This window comes from Cervus elaphus, chromosome 27 (genome assembly GCF_910594005.1).
Source record: "Cervus elaphus chromosome 27, mCerEla1.1, whole genome shotgun sequence".
Lineage (NCBI taxonomy): Eukaryota > Metazoa > Chordata > Mammalia > Artiodactyla > Cervidae > Cervus > Cervus elaphus.
Window position 1 is genome coordinate 46,467,215 of NC_057841.1, and position 18,552 is coordinate 46,485,766.

Here is an 18,552-nt window from a genome sequence, read left to right on the forward strand (position 1 = left end):
TTTCTTGATGGTATTTATCACCTATAGGATGGTCATTTATCAGTTCAAAATGATTTAACTGCTGGTAATAAAATTGTACACGTAAAAAAAAAAAAGAAAAAAAATTGTACACGTGACATTATATGCTGTCCAGAATTCTGTCTTTCAGGAAGTATTTTGGTGTTATTATCTGTTCTCAGTAGGGGGGTAGAGAAAGTGCCATTCAGGGATCTCTGCCATTACAGTTTGGGGGACATGACTTATCTCAAGACGTGTGGAAGAAGTGTGCAAAGCCCAAGGTGCTACCTACAACTAAATGTGAATTCAGGAGGCATGGATTGTGTGCGCTGTGGAACGAGGGCTGTGGCTGAGTTCTCACAGGTGGGTAGCGGGTGTGTGTTGAGACTTCCAGGGAGGGAATCTCCCTGGAATTTCCAGTAGGTAGTCTCTACATCAGGCTCAGATGTGGCTCCTCTTGATCTGGAGACCAATAAACTGAAAGGCCACCTTATCTGATATTTTTCCCAATGTAATGATGGTGGCAGAGGGGCCACACAGACATGAACCCCTTCCAGGAGCAGTGAGTAGGAGACTTGGCCTCACCCACCCAGGGCTCAGCGGCAGCCTGTGGCCAGTGCAACCCTGTTGTTCAGGACCCACCTTGGCCTGTTTATTTCCCAGGCTTGCTGTACATCTCTCCTTTTTGCTCCCAAGACTTGTTCTTGCTCTCATCTTAAATATGTATGCTTGAGTCTCTCCGACTCAGAGGGAGTCATGCTTTTAATTTCTTTTTCCTGAACCATTTTGCCCAGCTGAAAGACTTACTGGATCTTTCTGACAAACTCTGAGGACTTTACACTGACAGCTTCCTTGGAACCACTCAGAGGATTTGTGATGGTGGTGAAAGCCACCCCCTTGATTTAATCCTGTGCCATATCTGAGATTTAACTGATCTACTTATTCAACTTGCTTACTTTTACTTATTGAGTCCAAAGACTTTTATCTCCAAAGAGCTTTATCTCCCCATTCTCAAGCCCCTGACTCCAGATTCTCATGAAAAAAAATTTTTTAAAGATGGTTTTAGATGCATCATTGATGAGTCATATTTGTTTATTTATACACTTGTGGTAAAATACACATGACATAAAACCTATCATCTTAACTATTTTTAGGTCGGCAGTTATGGGATGTTAGGTGCAATCACATTGTTGTGCTCCCATCTTGAGTCCCTTTCACTCCTGCTGGTATTCAGGTCACTGTCTCCATAGCTCATTTCCTTGGAGGATCTCATCAAATGCAGCCAACTGTAGTAGATTATCCATCAGCCAAGCTCTCTTCTTCTACATCACAGGTACTGTCCTCCATGCTCTCTGAGCATCCATTTTTGGTTTTCATTCAGCTACTTTGAAGTAACAATTTCCATACTTATCTGGTGGGCCTGGAGCAGGAACTGAGATTTCACCTTTTGAATAACCTCTTAGATGCTGTTGGTCAAAGATTCCCACTTAGAGAACCAAGGTTATTCTGTAGAAGAAACAACTCCCAAGTCTCAGCATCTTAACAAAGGTTTAATTTTCATCATGTCATGTATTAAGCACAAATTAGCAAGGAGTCTCCTAGCTTCTTGGGACACAGGACCGATAGAAGCCCCATCCTGATACACACATGTGAGTTCCTATTTCCGATCACATGTTCACCATGACCCAACATCAAAGTGAGCTGGAGAAATCAACCCTACTATGGCCCTGGAAGGGGTGAGCTGAACGGAGGTAAGCGGTACTTCTCATGAGGCCAGGAGTGTGGCTGATCAGTGCCTTGTCCTCCAGAAGCTGACAGGGCAAGAACCACTCTAACAGGCACTTGCGAGGGCAAGTGCACTCTGTGTAACTACAAATGAACTTGTGTAGCACAAAGTTACACTGTGATGTATAACAGGAAATATGTATCTGGTTTTTTGTCACCATCCCAGGCACAGGGCTCTTGGAACTCTCGGAATTTACTAAGCCTTGAGATCAATTAAGGTGTCTTTTGTTATGTTGATGGGGGACCTTTGAAATGCCCTCTAAAGGAGCTGGAATCACTTAAGAGGAATCAGTCACAGGTTAGAAGTTAGGACTTTCAGTCCCATCCCTACCCCCTCTCCCACCGTCAGGGAGGGGAAATCAGCGGCTGAGGGCCAAGGTTTAAATCAGTCACTCCTGTGTCGGGAGCCTCTATAAGCCCCCTAACGGACAGGGTTCCGAGAGCTTCTGGGATGGAGAACACCTGGAGACCTGGCGGCACCTGGAGGGCATGGGAGCTCCACCCGCCTCCCACACACCTTGCCCTCCTCATCTCTTCCAGCTGCTGCTCCTGAGTCGTAAGTGCACACTCTAGTATGTAAAATGTGTCTGAGTTCTGTGTGACTTTCTAGAAAGGACAGCTGGAGTTCCAGCTAGTGTGTGACACGGGAGGGGTGCCATCTCGGCTCAGAGGCTGCCCCCAGGCCTGTTGTGTCAGAAGTGGGCTGGCACCCGGGATCCGCAGGGTGCTGTGTGGAAACACATCCGTCTGTGGGGCCAGGCTGTGCTCTCCTCTTGGCAGGACTGACTCCCACAGGTAGGTGTGGGGCCTCCGGGCACGCGAGGGCCGAGGCTGGAAGAGCCCCCGAGGGTTAGCGTCCTTCCACCTTCTGTTGTGTAACAATTGAGGGAGGAAACACGAGAGCTGGTAAAGTCAGGGGAGGTGATCTGTGCGCAGGCATGTTCTGTAAGGCCTTGCAGGATGGGGCGGGTCTGCACCGCTGTGGAGGAGAGGGGACAAGGGATCGGGAGCTACTTGGGTTTGTGGTGAAACAGCCTGACTAGAGCCGAGGGGCTTCCCTGGTGGCTCAGGTGATAAAGAGTCTGCCTGCCATGCGGGAGACCCAGGTTCGATCCCTGTTGGGAAGATCCTATGGAGAAGGAAATGGCAACCCACTCCAGTATTCTTGCCTGGGAAATCCCATGGACAGAGGAGCCTGATGGCTTACAATCCATGGGGTTGAAAAGAGTCGGACACCACTGAGCGACTAAGAAGAAGAAAAAAGAGCCGAGGGAATAAGTTGGGGTAGAAGTGGAAAGCCACTCAAGTGTGCTGGAAATTATAGAGGGGGGATTATGTGGGGCTTGAGGACCAGGAAGAATCTGTTTTACACTTGTCTTCCTAGGGAGACACTGAAAGTTGTTCTTTCTTTTCTCTCTTTAAAAACACATGGCTTGTCAATGAGTTTGACGGCAAATTCAAGTGACAGCCAGGGGCAGCGGGGCGGAGGGGAGGAGGCTGTCACAGTTGGGTGGGTGCAGGCCCGAGGGCCTGAACTAGGTGTGAGCAGGAAGTCAGGCTGAAGGAGGGGGCTCTTTGTCTACCAACTAACTACCAAGATTTACATAGAGTTCCATACATCGAATACATACATCGAATTCCAGTTTGCCATTATTGCTCCTATTGCCCACCATAGGTTCCTTGAGATTTTGGCAAGGTTTATGGCTTCTGGGCTTCCCTGGGGGCTCAGACAGTAAAGAATCCACCTGCAGTGCAGGAGACCTGGGTTTGATCACTAGTTTGGAAGATCCCCTGGAGAAGGGAACGGCTACCCACTCCAGTATTCTGGCCTGGAGAATTCCATGGACTGTATAGCCCATGGGCTTAGAAAGAGTTGGACACGACTGAGCGACTTTCACTGTCTGGCCTCTGAGTGGGAGCAACTCTTAACTGTCCTTTTCCGGAGACCTTTCAGATTCCAGCGTCCTGCATCTGTCCCTTCCCTTCTTATTCACCCTCCCTTCCTTTTTTCCTTGCATCCTGGGCTCACTTGGAGAACAAATGAACTTTCTAGTTAAAAGGAAAAGACAACTGTGTTTCCCACATGTGGGCTTTGTCCTTGGTAGTCATGTGTGCATTGAAGTGGAGGGTGTGATTCATGGAGGGAGCCTTGTCCACAAGGGGCTTCTTTGCTTCACTCTACAGCAGCCCTGACCACGTGGGCAGAGCTGGACACAATCACTGGAAATGACAGGGTAGAAAGCAGACCTTACAGAAACATCCTCTCCCAACCGGTTCTCAGTACCTTTGTGAATTCCTTCCCCTCTATACTTTTGGTGGTCATTTCCATGGATTTTCAGGAAGAAATGGAGATAGATACTTGAATGAGAAATTGATTCGAGCTGCATTTGGGGCTAGCAGGACTAGCTTCCTGTGCAAAGCAGAAAGGCATGACATTGCCCAACTGTGATTCTAGCACAAGCGCATGGCCATTCCCTGGATGAGAGTTTTGCCACCATGAAGGGGGGCAGGAACCTTGCCTCACCCTGGCACCTTGATCATGGTTCTGTTTTTACTGTCTTTTTCTTGTCTTTACTCCTGACTAGAGTGAGCAAAACCATGGTCAGTTCAAAGACCATAGCCCAGGGCAGAGGAGAGGGCAGGGTCCCTGAGGTGTCCCCCCTCACATAGGTTCAGCGGTTAGTGGCCCTTCGAAAGTCAGACTTTTCTTTCTGCCAGCAGGTGGCAGTGAACATGTCTCAGAATTACAGTTCCACTTTCCATCCCACCCTCTGACCAGCCGGTCAAGGAGCTAAAGTAAACCCCAGCGGAGTTCTTTGGAGGCCTCAGTGCTCCAAAGATGCTCAAAAATACTTTGAGTGCAAATGGCAGTGCTGTTTGTATTTTAAAGGATTGTCTTTTTTTAAATCCCCAATCACCTTAAATAAGAGTTAAACATTACCATTCTTACCCAAAAGGAGGCAGAAGCCCAGAGAGAGATATAAAAGCTGAAGCAGGAGTGGGATAGGTGACGGCCAAGGGCAGAGCCAGGCAGCAGGTACGCTAGGAAGGGGGAGGGCTGCCCTGGGACCCTGGGTTGGAAGCTGACGAAGGAGCTCCTGGTCTCCTCTGACAAATGCTTGCCCTCTTCTCTTGCACTTGTGTCTCTCCTCCTTCTTCCTTAGAGCTTGAGGCTGAGTGTGGGAGAGGGGGTCCGTGGTGCGCGTCCTGGTGGCCCCCTTGGGGATACTTGGGGTTGGGGGGGGGCGCTTCGGGAAATTCACAGCCACCCACCAACTGGACGCAGGGGACTGGCTGGCTGCAGCGGGGAGTCAGGCTGCGGCCTCATGTTTTGCAGAGATAGTGGTCCAGGATATTCTTCCACTCCTCGTTCACCCCACTGGTAACAAACTGGCTCTGACATTTCTTGCTTTCCTGCCTCCAAACGGCTCACCCCACAGGAGCACACCAGCAGGTCCCAGAAACCTTCCCATGTACCCCAGAAATCCTCACCCGGATTCCGTGGCAGTTCATGGTGCTACCTCTCCCCCCTCGGTCATGTCCCTCTGTCCCTGGACTTTGGGCTCTTGGTCCTGGGCTGGAATTGCGCTTTCTGTCCCTGGCCTCCAGGCTTTTGATTCCTTGGGAGATCCACGTTCCACCCTCTCTGCCTGGTGGAGACCTGTACATCCTCAGTGTTTCCTAGGATTATTTTCTGTTAAACTAATCTTGTACTTGAATGCTCAGTTGTGTCCGACTCTTCGTGACCCCATGGGCTGTAGCCCATGGGATTTTCCAGGCAAAAATCCTGGAGTGGGTTGCCATTTCCTTCTCCAGGGGATTTTCCAGACCCAGGGATCGAACCTACCTCTCCTGCATCTCCTGCATTGGCAGGCAGATTCTTTACCACTGAAGATTGGGAAGCCCCAATCTTCTTGCTGACCTCATAAATTCTGAGTCAGGTCGATTAAATCTGTGGCCCAGGAGGACCTCACCAACATTAGTGCCACCATCGTGATCCCTGGGTTGGGCAGGCCAGGTAGGGGGAACCTTAGGCCTTGAACAAGTAGGATCTTCTCCTGTTTCCTGGTGGCTCAGGAGGTAAAGAATCTGCCTGCAATGATGGAGACCCAGGTTCAATCTCTGGGTTGGGAAGATCCCCTGAAGAAGGGAACAGCTACCCATTCCACTCGCCTGGAGAATCCCATGGACAGAGGAGCCTGGTGGGCTATAGTCCATAGGGTCGCAAAGAGCCAGAGGGGACTAACAGACTAGCACTTTTCCCTTTCCTATTTAAGAGGGAGACTCTGTACATGTTTTCACTACATGTTATTACAGTATTTGCTTTCTGAAGCATTTAATGACTTAGAAAAACTCTCAAGATATTTTAGATAAAAAGGAATGAAGGCTATGAATCATTTTTTATGGGAAGAATCTACCTTACACACCCCCGTAAGCATATTCATGCCTGCACCTACATTGTTCCCACACTACACAGGCATGTCCCAGCCATCTGGCCTGTACCACACCTACATCCACATCCCTTCCCGCACCCCCATCTACACTCACATCAGCACCCACACTGCTGTCCACACCTCTTTGTAGAACTAGTAGGTGCTGCCCAAGCTGCCCCCATTCCCTGTTGGACACACTTTTCTAGCTTCCTCTGCATGTGGAAGCAGCCATGTGTCCTGTATAGCCAGTGACATGTGGGCAGGTTACCTACAAGCTTACTTCTCAGAACCTCTTTCTTCTCTTCTCAGAACCTCTTTCTTCTCTTCTCAGATGCCAAACGCTGAGGAACCAGGGAAGGACTCCAAGTCCCAGGGTGTGATGGAGCCACTGGATTGGAAGGCTGGGTTCTAGAATGACCTGCTTGGGTGCGGCAGGTGAGTTGAGGGGGGTGTGCACGTGTCTGTTCCCCACGTGGCTCTGACGTGAAGTTCTGAGGCTCCTCTGTGTAGAAAACCGCCCCCGAGTTGCTCCACAGACGTGAAGGATGGTGGAGGCGTCAAGGGACAGAGATGCTGCTAGCGCGGCTGGTGTCTCTTCCCGCGGCCTCCCAGTCTACCTCCCTAGCTGGTGCCAGTGCCGCAGGGAAAGGAGGCGGCAGAGCGGCCGGCCAACCAAAGCCACGCACCCTGTTCTTGGGACCTGGGCCCAGCGCAGACACCCTGGTTGCGGGTGCGGACCGGCGCGCCTGGACCCAGGTGATCAAGCGCCAGCGCGTGGCCGGGCCCCCGGAGGGGCCTCCCACTCGCCGGACAAGCAGCCGGTTGTTCCCGGAAGAGCCCGGAGATACTCAGAGAACTACTATTTTCTGGTTTTTTTATGTTTACTTAAAGACTTCTGGGTTGGTTTCATCCGGAAACATGCTTGATATGTTTGGACACCTGAAGGTAAGATGAAGCGGCTGGGAACTTTCTACCAGTGCGGATGAACTAAGCTGTTTTCATCGCTGTGACTCACCAGCTACGTACTGAGCGCTTGCTTCTCTGCTCCGCTTGTTTCTTGCTTTCTATGTTCTCTGCTAGAGCTGAAAATGGAGAACGAGAGAGAGGTGCCAAAGCACTGATTTTTAGGCAACTCTTTGTTATTATTATTGGTTCACTCTCAGACTTCTAGCTTATAGTGGGTAAAGAATCTGCCTGCAATGCAGGAGAACCGGGTTCGATTCCGGGGTCGGCAAGATGCCCTGGCGGAGGAAATGACAAGCCACTCCCGTATTCTTGCCTGGAGAATCCCATGGACAGAGGAGCCTGGCGGGCTACAGTCTGTGGGGTCGCAAGAGTCGGAAACGACTTAGACTAAACTACTCCTCCTTCTCCTTCTCCTCAGACTTTGAAGGTAGAACATTGATTAAGAAGATCCTGAATCACCTGTTTTCTTTCACGCCGACTATCCCTGCCTTCCCCCCACCCCCACCTCGTCCTTAAAGTGGTAGAAACCTTTCTTTCACAGGAAATAAGTGAGAAGTCAATACACCAGACCAGGAGAGTAGTATTCCTGCCTGTCCCCCTCCCCTATGCCAAGTTCCTGGGTGAGGAGAACACAGTTTTTTAAAATGTGACAAAGAAGGTCAAAAATTGAATATACTCCCTTGAATTTATAGGAAAAAAAAAACAATAGCAAAAAAGCAATCCAGAGAAAGCTGGTCTCCCTGGGGTCCAAATGCCGCTGAGAGGAGACCCGGGCTGGACGACAGGACTCCACACCTGTCGCCCACCAACCCTAAGCCCTCATTTGCTCAGCAACGGTTCCCTGAGCTTCAATATTCTCATCTGTAAGGTAAATGCAGTTTCTTACGCTGTAAAATAGTTTCTCCTCTGTCAGTGTGCTGCTGCTGCTGCTGCTAAGTCGCTTCAGTCGTGTCCGACTCTATGTGACCCCATAGACGGCAGCCCACCAGGCTCCCCCGTCCCTGGGATTCTCCAGGCAAGAACACTGGAGTGGGTTGCCATTTCCTTCTCCAGTGCATGAAAGTGAAAAGTGAAACTGAAGTTGCTCAGTCATGTCAGACTCTTATTAGCTACCCCATGGACTGCAGCCCACCAGGCTTCTCCATCCATGGGATTTTCCAGGCAAGAGTACTGGAGTGGGGTGCCATTGCCTTCTCCTTCTGTCAGTGTAGGTGTGTAAATACAGTAAAACCTGAAAGAATTTGTTACATAGAAAACTCTGAAGTGATGGATATTATAGCAAGGATTCCAGACACAGCTGTTCATCAGCAAATGATCTGGTGAGGTCCAGTTAGCCAAGGTTTGGCATTCAGGGAGCAGGAAGGCAGGGACAGACAGACAATGTGTGTCCCAGGGAAAGCCAGTGGCTTTCTTCCCAGTTCTGAGCAGTCTGTGGGTTTTAAGCAGACATTTCTCCTCCTGGGTCCAGTGTAGTGAGTGGGTGGGATGAATTGGTGATTGTGACCGGCTGCTTTCCCTGCAGAGAGCAGAGCAAGCAGCCTGGGGAGGGAAGAGCGTCTGCAGTGGGCCTCACACAGGGTCTAGGGATAAGGGATAATTGCAGCTGGTGTTTAGGTGAGTCATCCAAGGGGCAAAGCCGAAGAGACGAGGTAAGGAAGACAGCCTGCTCACTGGATGACCTTTGCTGTAAATGTCAGCCAGAAAATTCTATCAGATCAATAGTGGTGGTAATAATGGCTTTTGAAAGGAATGAGAAGGGATTGCATTGCCAGAAGTGGCTTGCCTGTCTTGTTTGAATGGGAGGCCTTGAGACCCAGAGGTTGATGAAGGGGTGTTGTGGCTTCGATGTGGGCCTGGGTGCCTGTCCTCTGGCCTCACAGGTGGCAAGGGAGGGGAACACCATCACGGCTTCCTGGCAGAGGCGGGATCCCAAGCCCCTTTGGGTCACTCTGCTGAGGCTTCTGGGAAATGATGGCTGATTCTCAGTGAGAGTGAAGTAGGTTGCCAGGGGCTGAGCAGGGAACAGAATCAGACGCAGGTGTCCTGCAGGGACTGACAACTGAAGTTGTGGGCAAGCCACAGGGACACAGACCAGAGGGCCCAGGATGTCAGTTGGCTCTAGCTAAGCTCGGTGGGCAGATGCCCTCCTCCATGATTCCCTGAAACCTGCTGGGAGGAGGCAGGGCCCAGGCATGAACCCAAAGGGTCTGATGGTGCAATGATGGATAAAGCAGTGAATTGAAACAAATTTGTCTGCAAAGAACCAGATTAAATGGTTACACTGGGTATATTAGACAGTACGCATGGTAATCATGCAATTAGACATTAAAGTTAGTTAAAAAAATAAAATTATAATTTCGACATCTGAGCATTGTGAAATATAACTGTGAAATACTGGATCCATGAGGCAGAAAACTCTAGAGGAGAAGGAAAATCTATTGTATATATCCCTATTTTTACTCCTTCCATTTTTCTTCCTTCTAGATTTCCAGGATTCCCTATTTTATCATTTCCTTCTGTTTAGAGCACTTCAGCCATTATGCCAGATTTACAAATTGTCTTAGTTTTCCTTAGACGGAGACTGTGTTGATTTTGCCTTCATTCCTAAAGGATATTTTTGCTGGATGTAGGGTTCTGGGCTGAGAGTTTCTCCCCTCCCTCCCCCAACCCCAACAGTTAAAAATTATTGTGCTGTTCCTTTTGACCTCTAACTTTTTCTGGTTAGTAATTCTTATCACTCAAATTGGTTTTTTTCCTAATAGGTGAAATATTTCTCCCTTGCTGCTTTCAAGACCTTCCTCTTTTTCTTTTCTTCTTCCTTCCTTCCGTCTCCTTCCCTCCTCCTTCCCTCCCTTCCTTCCGCTTTTAGTTTTATAGAAGATTGACTGTGATTTGTCTTGGTGTGGGTTTCTTTAGGTTTATCTTGTTTGGGATTTGCTCTACTTCTTGAATCTGTTGGCTTATGTGTTTTGTTACATAGGGAGTTTTCATCCATTATTTTTCAAGCACTTCTCAGCCCCCCCTTTTTTCCTCCTTTTCCAGTTCTTTGACATGAATTTTAGATCTTTAACTATGGTCCCACAAGTCTCTGAGGCTCTGTTCACTTATTTTCAGTCTATTTTTCTCTCTTGTTCAGATTGGGTAATTTCTATTTTTCTATATTAAAGTTATCAGGTTGTTTCTCCTATCTCTTAGAGTCTACTGTTGGATTCATCATGTTGCGCTTTTAAAAAATTTGGTTATTTTACTTTTCAGTTCTAAAAATTTCATATGATTCTTTACGTATTTTTTTGTGTGTGTGTGGAATTTTTTTTCATTTGTTTCAAATGTATTTGCAATTCATTATTGAAGTATTTTTATGACTGCTTTAATATATTTTAAAAATAATGCTAACATCTCTTAACATCTGTTGATTACCTTTTTTCACTCAAATTGAGGTTTCATGGTTCTTGGGATGATGAGTGATTGGAATTGAAACCTGGATATTTTGGGTATTATTTTATGTGATTTTTAAAATTTTATGTAAACCTTCTGGCGTAAATAAGTATTGAGCTTGAATATCTGGTTTTCTCTAACGCTGCCACCAAGGAAAGAGGAGAGGCCCTGCCTCCAGGTGATGGTAGAATTCCAGGTTCTTCACTTAGCTTCCCCTGACCTAAGGAGAGCCTTCTATTTATTCTGGGTGTGGGTAAGAGTTTTGATTCAAATGATGCCACCCTGGGATGTATGTGTAGAGTGTCTCATTAGTGCCCCTTACGTGGTATCTGAGAATACCAGGTTATGGGGGAGGTTGCCTCATTACTGATGGGCAGTGGTGAATGTCTACAGTAGGCCTACTCTGACGCCACTTTCCTGATGCTTGATGAGGAGTAGTCCAGGATGCCTGTGTGATCACAGGGGAGAGGACGGAGGGTCTTTATTGCCTGGTAGGGATAAAATCTCTGACTCATACGTTTTTTTTTTTCTGTTTTTTTGCTTGAGTAGACCAGATATTACCTAAATTTCCCTTCATGCTAACCTGTCCTCTTCCTTGTCCTTTGACTAGAGAGATCAGGCCTTTGTGGATATGTATGTGTATGTTGGTCCTGTGACCACTGGAACTTTCAAGTTGCTAGCTTCAGCTCACATCTGGGAATTTCAGGGCAGAGAGAACGACCTGGGAACCCATCATTGTGCTGTTCATTGGGTCCCAACAATATCTAGTTGATTTGTTTTCTCACCATCTTTCAGAATTGTATGTTTGTATCATGCCTCACTTCTAGTGGTTTTAGTTGTAGTTAGCAGAAGGAATGAGGAAAAGTACATCTACTCTATCTTCCCAGAATGAGAACTCTACAGCATGCTCATTTCTATGGCATCTCACTTTTTATCTTGTAATATTTTTTCTTATGGTTTGTTTTTATAGTTTGATTGCTCCTTTCTATGCTTATTCTTTACATGGTATGTTTCTATCCATCTTCTTTTAACATACATGTATTTGTAAATTAAAGAGATTCTCTTCTTATTAGACTATAATTGTGTTTTACTTTTTGTATGTTCTGATCACCTCTGCCTTTTAATTGATATGGCTAGTTCATTAATATTTAGTATAATTACTGAAATGTTTTTAATCAATATTACCATTTAAAGATTTTATATTCATTCTTTTTGTTTTCTTCCACTGCTCTTCCTTTTGCATCTTCTTTTGGAATATTGAGTATTTTTAAATGAATTTCATTTTAATTTCTTTATTCACTTTTTAGCTCTATTTGCATTATTTTTTCAGTAGTTGACTTAGGAATTAAATACACGTCTTTAGCTTCTAACAATATATTTAGAGCTAATGTCGGAGAAGGCAATGGCAACCAACTCCAGTACTCTTGCCTGGAAAATCCCATGGACAGAGGAGCCTGGTGGGCTGCAGTCCATGGGGTCGTGAAGAGTCGGACACGACTGAGCGACTTCACTTTCACTTTTCACTTTCCTGCATTGGAGAAGGAAATGGCAACCCACTCCAGTGTTCTTGCCTGGAGAATCCCAGGGGCGGGGGAGCCTGGTGGGCTGCCATCTATGGGGTCGCACAGAGTCGGACACGACTGAAGCGACTTAGCAGCAGCAGCAGCAGAGCTAATGTAGTATCATTTTAGAGAAATGTAGCAGCCTTGCAACTGTAGAAGTCCATCTACCACCCCAATCCTTTATGTCATAGCTATCCTATGTATTCTATTCATATATAAGTCTGGCAGAGAAAATGTTATGTAAGTTTTCCTCTAAACAGTCATGTATATATTAAGGAAACTAAGAGAAAGTTGTTATTTATATTGACTCACACATTTACAATTGCAAATGTTCTTCATTCCTTCTTGAAGCAATGTACTCTCTCTGATATAATTTCCCTGTACTCTGAAGAATTTCTTTTGGCAATTCTTATAGTGCATTTCTGTTGTTGAAAAATTCTCTAAAGTTTGTTTTACTTGAAAATGTCTGTGTTTTTCCTTCATTTTTTTTTTTTTGAAACTGTGTCAGACTTTATTTTTTATTTTTATTTTTTTTAATTTGCAGTCCCACATTTATTTATTTATTTTTTCATTTATTTTTATTAGTTGGAGGCTAATTACTTTACATTTCCTTCATTTTTAAAAGAAATTATTTACTTTTATTTTATTTTTGGCTGTGCTGAATCTTTGGTGCTGCGTGCAGGATTTCTCTGGTTGCGGTGAGAGGGAGCTACTCTTGGATGTGGTGTGCGGGCTTCTCACTGCAGTGGCTTCTCTTGTTGTGAAGCATGGGTTTAGTTGCTCCTTGGCATCTGGAATCTTCCCGGGCCAATCCCTGGACCCATGTTCCCTGCATTGACAGATAGATTCTTTTTTTTTAATTTTTGAACTTTAATTGGAGGATAATTGCTTTGCAATGTTGTGTTGGTTTCTGCCATTCATCAACACGAATCAGCCACAGGTATATATATGCTCCCTTCCTCTTGAACCTCCCTCCCATCTCCCATCCCATCTCTAGGTTGTCACAGAACACTGGGTTGAGCTCCCCGCATCACACAGTAAATTTCCACTGGCTATCTAACTTTACATATGGTAATGTATATGTCTCTATGCTACTCCCTCAATTTGTCCCACCCTCTCCTTCCCCCGCTGTGTGCACAAGCCTGGCAGGCCAATTCTTATCCACTGTACCACCAGGGAAGTCCCCTTCATTCTTAAAGAATATTTTTACTGGATATACACTACTGCATTGGCAGGTTTTTCTTTCGGCAGTTATAGGACGTTGTGCAGCTGTCTTCCTGCTTTTGTTGTTTCTGATGGTGAGTGTATTGTTATTTGACTCATTGTTCCTCTCTGTGTAATGTGTTCTTTTACTCTGTCTCCTTTGGAGAGTTGTCTCTTCATCTTTACTTTTCAACAGTGTGACTAGGATGCAACTAGATATGGTTTTCTTAATATCTCTTGTTTGGGTGTGCTGAGCCTCTTGGACATTTAAATTGATGCCTTTCTCCAACTTTGAAAAGTTTTTGGCTATTATTCAGGTTTTTTTTTTTTTTTTTGTCTACCCAGTTCTCTTTCCTCCTCTTGTGGTATTTGAATTACCTATTCTAGACCTTTGGATGTTGTATAACAGGTTCCTAAAGCTCTATTCATGGTTTTACAAACATTTTTTTTCTTTCTCTTTCTAAATTGGATGATTTCTATTGACACAGTTGTTTTTTCCTGAAATAATTAATTTGTTTGTGACTATGCTGGGTCTTTGTTGCTGTGCATGTGTTTTCACTATTTGCTATATGAGTTGGGGCTACTCTATCACACTTGTGGTGCATGGGCTTCTTACTGTGGTGGCTTCTCTTGTTTCGGAGCAAGGCTCTAGAGTGAGCATGCAGGCTTCAGTAGTTGCAGCATGTGGACTCAGTAGTTGTGACTCATGGACTCTAGAATGTAGGCTCAGTAGTTGCAGCACATGGGTTTAGTTGCCCCAAAGCATGTGGAATCTTCCCAGATCAGGGATCAAACCCATGTCACCTGCATTGGCGAGTGGATTCTTAACTGCTGGACGACCAGGGAAGTCCTGACATCGTTTCAAGTTTATAAGCTCTTCTGCTGTCATCTCCACTCTACTGCTGAGCCCATCCAGTGAATGTTTCACTTTAGATTTTGTATGTTTCATTTCTGAAACTTCATTTTTATTTTTAAAATTGCTATTTCTCTAATGATATTTTCTACCTTTTCATTCATTCATTGTGCATATATATTTTCCCTTACCTCATTGAACATTGTTTCAGTAGCAGTTATAATGTTTTTGTTGATATTGACAACATCTGAGTCATCAGGGTTTGCTTCTGTTGGTTGAATTTTTCCTTGAGTGAGGATAAACTTTCCTAGTATATATATTGATTAATTTTGAATTCAATTCTAGAAATTTTAAGTATTATGTTGTAGAAACTCTGATTTTTTTTATATGCCTCTAAGAATTTTGATGGTTTTGTGTAGTATGCAATTGACTTACAAACCCTTTATCACCTATAATGCTGAGAGCTCAAATGCCAATTTAGTTCTTTAAACCTTAATGCAAGCTGTGTTGAGTCTGCTGTCTGCATGCTTGGTTCCGGAGTCAGCCAGAAACTTGGGCAATGTTTGTCCACAAGATTAATGCCTCCTTTTTTCTGGCTTATCCTTTCCAAGACACCTCCCTTCATTTTCTGGCAGCTTTGGTGGCCTTGTACCTCAGGCAAGAAAGATGGTGGACTTTATCAGAGAATTTTAATCACCTTGCACTGCACTGAGGCTCTCCCCTTTCAGCTCAAAACTAAAAAAATAGAGACTCATCTATGTCTGTCCCTTCCTTTAAGATGTAACTCTTCTCTAAAACTTCCCTGCTTTTGTTTACTTTTTAGAGCACTGAGTATTTAAAATTGTGTCCAGAATTTATACTGCTAAAGGGTTGGTTTCTATGAGCCTGCTCCAGCATACCTGTGGAAGTCAAGGCTTTATTTAAAATATGTCTTCGGATGTTTGAAATATTTTTTATTTTTATAAATAAATAAAATTAATAAAAATAACTATTTTAAATTCATTTATTGCAGAGATAGAAATATTTATCTCTGCAATGAGTTTGGTCACAACCTAAGATTAAGAATTGGTAGCTTAAACTCTCAGATCCCTGTTTAATTATTTGAATGTTAGAAATAATAACAAAAAATAACATGCTGTCATTTAACTGTCTACTCTTCAACAAATGTGTTATCATGTATGGTAAGTGCTTTAAATGCATTATCTCATCAAGTCCTCACTAGATCACTCTATAGACTTGGTGTACCCTTACAGAGGTGAAGTCATAGCCCAGTTTATAGATGAGAGAAAGGGCTTTGACGACCTTCAGTATTTTCCCCAGGCATGAATCCAGCTCTTTCCGACTCCAGAAACTTAACTTTTAAGCAGTAATCAATGTGCCTGCTAGGACAATTTTTAGGAGTAGAAACTAGTGAAAGCCATACAAAATAACCTGTAAATATAGAGCTGTAGTGACAATGTGTCATGGAAATACTTAGAAGGATGCAAATAGTTACCAGGAAAGCACTCAGGATTCCTAGAACTAGACATTTTCCTTTGCCATGGTTATGTGTATGCTTGAAAGCATGGTTTTTAGACCTCAATTCTTGCTAATTGTTATGATAAGTTTGGAGATGGCCTTTTTGATTATGAATATATTTAAGTATTTGAAATTAGAGACTAAGAGAATAGGGGATGTGGGCAGGCCCTTTATAGTGAGAGAATCAGAAGAGGAAGCATTAAGTTGTTCTGTGCTTACTCACTCAGTTGTGTCTGACTCTTTGCAACCCCATGGTGTAGCCTACTAGGCTCCTCTGTCCTTGGGGATTCTCCAGGAAAGAATACTGGAGTGGGTTGCCATGCCCTCCTCCAGGGGATCTTCCCAACCTAGGGATCGAACCCAGGTCTCTGCATTGTGGGTGGATGCTCTACCATCTGAGCCACCAGGGAAGCCCAAGAATACTGGAGTGGGTAGCCTATCCCTTTGCCAGGGGAAACTTCCCAACCCAGGAATTGAACCAGGGTCTCCTGAATCACAGGCGGATTCTTTACCAGCAGAGCTACCTGGGAAGCCCAAGCACTAAGTTAAGCAGCAGCATTTCTACACTGTGGTCAGAAGGCTCTGCCCACTTGTCTGACACTGGAGTAATAACAACAATGTGTGTATGTTCAGTCACTTAGTCGTGTCTGACTCTTTGTGACCCCATGGACTGTAGCTCTTCAGGTTCTTCTGTCCATGGGGTTTTCCATGGCAAGAATACTGGAGTGGATTGCCATTTCCTCCTCCAGGGGATCTTCCCGACCCAGGGATCGAATTCGTGTCTCCTGCATTTCAGGCAGATTCTTTACCAAGGCCCATGATAATAATAGTAATAGCAATGACAATGACAGTAGACACTAATTTTTATCAAGCATTTAGCATGCTCCACGCATAGTACTAAACTTGTATTTTTTAATTTATTTCTCACAAAATTCTCTGAGACAGGTAGTACTGTGGTCCCTATATAACTGGTGGAATGATGAAATCTTACTGAAGTTAAATATCTCATTCAAGGTTATATAAATAGTACACATGGAGCTGGGATTGGGACTCAGTGATGTGGATTTTGAATCACTCTCACCTCTCGTAACAGTGGTTTTCTATCTGTAAAAGGAAGTTCTTGCCACTTCTAGACATATTCTATGAATTTATTTGATCAGTGTTTTAGCTTTGTTAGTATTGGGACAATTTTCAGTGATCCCAGCACTCCTGGGTTGGATATCATCAAAAAGGCAGGAGGAAGGGACCCCAAGAGGAGTTTTGGCACTCTTCAGCAAGTGCTGCAAGACATCCTGCTTAAAGTCTATGTGACATCATAGTCTTATCCAACAAACTCCAGACTGCTAAAACCTGCAGAAAACAGTAAAGGATTAAATAGGGACAGATAAAATGAAGACTTTTAACAGATTTAAAGCTCATGGGATTTGTTACCTCAGATATCATATAGCTTCTACTAACATAAAACTTTCTTAAGGAATTAAATTAGGTACATTTATTAATATCCCAATGGAAGCAAGAGACACTGTTCTGGAGTCTACTTAATCTTTGTAGGTCCTCCTGCCCTCTGCCCTCCTTATTTTCACAGAGTTCTGGGGAACTTGATCAAAGTCTAACCTGAGATATTAGGGGATGTGAAGAAAGATGTACTTTTACTGAACAAGAATATACATGTGTTTAGAGTCTCTTAACATACTATCAGAACTTTTAATTACAGTACAAACTGCACTTATATGGATAAAGAAACATACATGTAGACTTGCAAAGAGGAATAACTGGATTAGTTTCTCAGCAATATTTTGCAAATAATAAATCTTAAATATACATGTCAGTAAAATAAATAACAGTTGTTTGCTGTTTCTTTAATAATCATGTTGTAATGTCAGTGGGATATTGTCACCCTGATTGTGAGAATTGCTAGCTACAAACTGTTGCAAGTGTAGTAATATGGATCTGCACAAAATAGGTTTTAAAAATCACTAAAATACATAGAGGAGTAGCTAACTAAATAGCCCACGTAGAATTTCTTTTCCTTTATTTTAAAAAGAATATTTATAGAATGCACATACCTTTTGTTGTTGCTGCACCATGCAGCTTGCATGATCTCAGACCAGGGATTGAACCTGGGCCCCAGCAGTAAAAGTACCCAGTCCTAACCCCCTGGACTGACAGGGAATTCCCTGGAAAGCATGTGCCTTGAGTTTTTATTTTTTGGTACTGTTCTCATTTCTCATAAAATTCACTAAAAGTTATTCATGAAACATAAATTAAATTATACCTTTACAGGTAATTTCAAGTATGTAAAAATATAAATCAAAATAAATCTGTTCTAAAACAACATATTTTAGTTTTGTAAATATGTCCATGGTTGCTATAATACATATTGATCTTCATTTGAAGTTTGCAAAGATAGCCCAATTATTAAAAATTTACTAATCTGAGGTACCACATTAATAAATTAAAGGAGGAAAAAATGATCATCTGAAAAAGCATTAAATAAAATTCAATATTGATCAATGATAAAAATACTATTAGGAAAGTAGGCAGGAAAAGAACATTTTTAATTTGATAAAAGTTAATTTTCAAAAAGTAAACATATTAGTGAAATTTTATCTGTTAAAATGAAGAAAAGTATAAGAAATTCCTCAGTCTTTGCTTCTTTTCACCTTTGTCCTGGATGTTCTCTCAAGAGAAATAAGAGGAGAAAGGGGTATTGTCATTTATCTGATGAGGGGGAAGGACCGAGGAAGGATTTCTGGAGGAGGGAGGTGCAGAAGACACTGGGTTTCGCCTTCAAGTGAAT